The following is a 6000-nucleotide window of genomic DNA, read 5'->3' as shown; positions in this document are numbered from 1 at the left end:
CCTTCTCCAAGGGGAGGCTTATTAGGGGAGGGGTTAATGACACTGACCTTGAACACCTGCAGTTATGTTCATTTAATCTACATCACTTGACCAGTAGAGAGCATAACTCATAATATCATGGTAATCCAAGCCTATCCTGAAGAAGCCTATGCTCAGTAATGCTGAAGAAGCTGAAGTTGAACGGTTCTATGAAGACCTACAAGACCTTGTAGAACTAACACCCAAAAAAGATGTCCTTTTCATTATAGGGGACTGGAATGCAAAAGTAGGAAGTCAAGAAACACCTGGAGTAACAGGCAAATTTGGCATTGGAATGCAGAATGAAGCAGGGCAAAGGCTAATAGAGTTTTGCCAAGAGAACACACTGGTCATAACAAACACTCTCTTCTAACAACATAAGAGAAGACTCTACACATGGATATCACCAGATAGTCAACACCAAAATCAGATTGATTATATTCTTTGCAGCCAAAGATGGAGAAACCCTATACAGGCAGCAAAAACAAGACCAGGAGCTGACTGTGGCTCAGATCATGAACTCCTTATTGCCAAATTCAGACTTAAATTGAAGAAAGTGGAGAAAATCACTGGACCATTCAGGTATGACCTAAATCAAATCCATGATGACTATACAGTGGAAGTGAGAAATAGGTTTAAGAGACTAGATCTGATAGGCAGAATGCCAGATGAACGATGGACGGAGGTTTGTGACATTGTGCAAGAGACAGGGATCAAGACCATCCCCATGGAAAAGAAATGCAAAAAAGCAAAATGGCTGTCTGAGGAGGCCTTACAAATAGCTGTGAAAAGAAGAGATGTGAAAAGCCAAGGAGAAAAGGAAAGATATAGCATCTGAATGCAGAGTTCCAAAGACGAGCGAGGAGAGATAAGAAAGACTTCCTCAGTGATCAATGCAAAGAAATAGAGGAAAAGAACAGAGTGGGAAAGACTGGAGATCTCTTCAAGAAAATGAGAGATACCAAGGGAACATTTCATGCAAAGATGGGCTCGATAAAGGACAGAAATGGTATGGACCTAACAGAAGCAGAAGATATTAAGAAGAGGTGGTAAGAATATACAGAAAAACTGTACAAAAAAGAGTTTCATGACCCAGATAATCACGATGGTGTGATCACGATGGTGTGATCACTCACCGAGAGCCAGACACCCTGGAATGTGAAGTTAAGTGGGCCTTAGAAAGCATGACTATGAACAAAACGAGTAGAGGTGATGGAATTCCAGTTGAGCTCTTTCAAATCCTGAAAGATGATGCTGTGAAAGTGCTGCACTCAATATGCCAGCAAATTGGGAAAACTCAGCAGTGGCCACAGGACTGGAAAAGGTCAGTTTTCATTCTAATCCCAAAGAAAGCCAATGCCAAAGAATGCTCAAACTACCGCACAATTGCACTCATCTCACACGCTAATAAAGTAATGCTCAAAATTCTCCAAGCCAGGCTTCAGCAATATGTGACCCATGAACTATCTGTTTAAACTGCTTTTAGAAAAGCCAGAGGAACCAGAGATTAAATTGCCAACATTTGCTGGATCATCAAAAAAGCAAGAGAGTTCCAGAAAAAACATCTATTTCTGCTTTATTGACTATGCCAAAGCCTTTGACTGTGTGGATCACAATGAACTGTGGAAAATTCTGAAAGAGATGGGAATACCAGACCACCTAACCTGACTCATGAGAAACCTATATGCAGGTCAGGAAGCAACAGTTAGAACTGGACATGGAACAACAGACTGGTTCCAAATAGGACAAGGAGTATGTCAAGTTTGTCTATTGTCACCCTGCTTATTTAACTTCTGTGCAGAATACATCCTGAGAAACACTGGGCTGGAAGAAGCACAAGCTGGAATCAAGATTGCTGGGAGAAATATCAATAACCTCAGATATGCAAATGACACCACCCTTATGGCAGAAAGTGAAGAGGAACTAAAAGCCTCTTGATGAAAGTGAAAGAGGAGAGTGAAAAATTTGGCTTAAAGCTCAACATTCAGAAAACTAACATCATGGCATCTGGTCTCATCACTTCATGGAAAATAGATGGGGAAACAGTGGAAACAGTGTCAGACTTTATTTTGGAGTGCTCCAAAATCACTGCAGATTGTGACTGCAGCCATGAAATTAAAAGATACTTCCTCCTTTGAGGGAAAGTTATAACCAACCTAGATAGTATATTGAAAAGCAGAGATATTGTTTTGCCAACAAAGGTCTGTCTAGTTCAAGGCTATGGTTTTTCCTTTGGTCATGTATGGATGTGAGAGTTGGACTATGAATAAAGCTGAGCACGAAGAATTGATGCGTTTGAACTGTGGTGTTGGAGAAGACTCTTGAGAGCCCCTTGGACTGTAAGGAGATTCAACCAGTCCATTCTAAGGGAGATCAGCCCTGGGATTTCTTTGGAAGGAATGATGCTAAAGCTGAAGCTCCAGTACTTTGGCCACCTCATGCAAAGAGTTGACTCATTGGAAAAGACTCTGACGCTGGGAGGGACTAGGGGCAGGAGGAGAAGGGGACGTCAGAGGATGAGATGGCTGGATGGCATCACCGACTCGATGCACATGAGTTTGGGTGAACTCCAGGAGTTGATGATGGACAGAGAGGCCTGGCGTGCTTGATTCATGGGGTCACAAAGAGTCAGACACGAATGAGTGACTGATCTGAACTGAACTGAATAATATCATGCAGTCACAGATTCTTAGCTTATGGGGCCTTTGATGCTATTTTGGCCTCATAAATTTTCTATTACTAGTATCTGCTATATATTGAGAGATTGTATTCAGAGTCACTGGTGGTATCTGAGAAACTGTTCATCCCCTGTGAATACTCATAACTCACGTGATTATATTATGATAGTAGATCGTTTAGAATATTAGATGAGGTAACTGAAAGAAAAAAGATACTTTTTACAAGCCACCTGGTATATTATATTGGATTATATTGTGAAGCCACTTGTATTGGAAAGCGTTGGCTTGAAATTCCATTTGATCTAATGCTACACTGGAATTACTCTTCATTATTCACACTCCCATCACTTGCCATTCTCAGAGAATTGATTAACCCTAAATTCTGAGTCTAATTCTTCCTCAACACTTTGGAAGCAGATGTTTAAATTCTGCCAACATTTTTTAAATGGAACCAATCCACTCGGAAGATCTATGGAAAGTTTCAGTCAGTGGCCTTCCAGTATTTGAAGAAAAAAGATCCTTCTAGTCTGTTTGTGACTCCCCAGTCTGATAAATGAATGCTCCTTTGCACTTTTGTTGCATATTTTAGACCATTTTTTCCAACTGAAAACGCTTTTATTGCTTCATCTTCTGTCCAAATAATCGATAAGAAGGGGCTTATTTTCAGGCTTTCCATGGTCTCTCCAAGTAGTAGATCCAACAGTAATATCAGAAACTGAGTTGACAGCTGTATAATATACCTGTGTTTTGGGCTTCCCAGGTGACTCATTGGTAAAAATCCACCTGCATTTACTGAGTCCACTGGAGATCCACTGGAGAAGGAAACGGCAAACCCTCTCCAGTATTCTAGCCTGGGAAATGCCATGGACGGAGGAGCCTGGCGGGCTGCAGTCCGTGTGTCGCAGATTTGGACCCGGCTTATTGACTGAATAACAGTGTTAAGTTTGCCATTTCTCGTGTGGTCTTTAACTCTTCCACAAGCTTGTAAGCTCGTTGAGAAAAGATACTTCTCGTCTATTCGCCCCAGTGCACCACACCGATAGGTTTATCGTCAGTTAGGTTGGACCCGAATTTAATCTGCTTGTGCTCATTCTCTTGAGGATTTAAGCTCAATTGCTTTACTTGCAGTCTCTGTATCTCAATGTCCTTACCTGTACAATGGAGATGGTTACAAATACCGACCCCTGGAGCGATTTGTGAGGAAGAACTTAAGTAAGTCATGCAATAAAACTATTAAAGTACACATACATATTTTCTCAGTGTAATTGGTGATTATGTGATAAAAGGATGTACAATAAACTGATCCTCTTCCTTATTGTAAAATTCAGAGAACATAGCATTCAATATAAATCGCTAATTTGAGGAAGGAAAATAGTAGTATTCCTTTTATAACATATTTCTTCATAAAGAATATATATTTAAAAGATTTCATATTCAGAATTCAAATACCACTATTGTTATGCATTACTAAACCCATAAATTAAACCAGTTTTGTAGTAAATAAAAGACTTTCAGTAAATATGCCTATAGTTGAGGGAATATGTGTTTTTCATAATAAAAATTTACCTGTAACAATTAACACTAAGTCTTTATAAATGTAGAGGAGAATCTAATTCAAATATGTGAGTAATAGAATATTTATACAGTAAGTGTAGAATATAAATTTTAGCTTATTGAGTCATTTTTAAAGCCTTAGAAAAGTGACAAATGATAGTGATCAAAGAAGTAAATCTTGATCAATAAAGACATAGGATTTATAAAGAAAAACAGCATCATTCTTTTATATATTGTCTTCAATTAATTTCACAAAACCTTAAAGATATGTCATTATCATCCTTCACAAAACATTGAAATAAATATATTCAGCAGAATTCACAGGCTAAACCAGAACGACAGCTAATTGCATCTTAGTTTTATAGTATTTGGAGAGTTTGATTAATACTTTCAGTCAAAGTTGAACCAATTTACAGCTAAATTAGCTTGTTCTCTGGATGATTCCTAGGGGTTATACATTTGCTTAATTTAAAGACAAATATTCTAAAATAAGAAGATATTCATTTTGACTATACAATTTAGCACCAAGGGATTTAGTATAAATAAACTATTTCCTGTCTAACATGTTTTATTTAAGTAATATAAAATAAATTGTGGTGTGTAATTATGACAGTAGAATAGACACAACTATTTTGTTTCTTTTTTTTTCTTTTCTTTCTTTCTTTCTTTCTTTTTTTTTTTTTGCTTAATTGCTTAACTTGCTTCTTTAGGTTTTTGTCTAAATGTAAATGGCTGAGTGTGCTTCCCAGGTGGATCAGTGGGTAAAGAATGCACCTGCAGTGCAGGAGACGTGGGCTTGATCCCCTGGAGGAGGGCAGGGCAGCGCCCTCCAGCATTCTTGCTCAGAGAATCCAAAAACAGGAAAGCCTGGCGGGCTACAGTCTATAGAGCGGCAGAGTCATGACTGAAGCAACCGAGGACACACGAATGCTAAGTAAAAGAGGGTGTGTGCGGATGGGAGAGATGGACAGTGGGTTTATTCTGCTGTAGGTGTGAAATTGAGTCAGTAGTTAGTGACCAGACACATTTGGATCCCTCATTTTGTTTAATCTGTTTTCAGTGTACCCAAAATTTAACACATCCTCCTGCTTGGCAGAATTATGTCTAAGCACTAACTTTCCTCATTGTAAGACTGATGTTCTTTCCACAAATAAAGACAATTAATGTAATAAAGACAATTAAGGTAGTCCCATAATATGATATATAGTCCTAGTATCAGTGAGTTATTTATTAAGAAAAATAAGATTAGTTTTCATTGAGCCAGATTTCATGATACTGTCAAAATTCTTACCGAAGTTCTTCTGTTACATAAGTATAAATATTAGTCGGTGAAAGTTGTACAACAGTAGGAGTATTTTTTTTTATTTTTTAAATTTTAAAATCTTTAATTCTTACATGCATTCTCAAACATGAACCCCCCTCCCACCTCCCTCCCCATAACATCTTTCTGGGTCATCCCCATGCACCAGCCCCAAGCATGCTGCATCCTGCGTCAGACATAGACTGGCGATTCAATTCACATGATAGTATACATGTTAGAATGTCATTCTCCCAAATCATCCCACCCTCTCCCTCTCCCTCTGAGTCCAAAAGTCCGTTATACACATCTGTGTCTCTTTCCCTGTCTTGCATACAGGGTCATCATTGCCATCTTCCTAAATTCCATATATATGTGTTAGTATACTGTATTGGTGTTTTTCTTTCTGGCTTACTTCACAGTAGGAGTATTTTTAATTCTACTGATCTATAC

Source organism: Ovis aries, chromosome 26 (genome assembly GCF_016772045.2).
Source record: "Ovis aries strain OAR_USU_Benz2616 breed Rambouillet chromosome 26, ARS-UI_Ramb_v3.0, whole genome shotgun sequence".
In the NCBI taxonomy this organism is placed as follows: Eukaryota; Metazoa; Chordata; class Mammalia; order Artiodactyla; family Bovidae; genus Ovis; species Ovis aries.
This window is presented reverse-complemented; position numbering follows the sequence as displayed.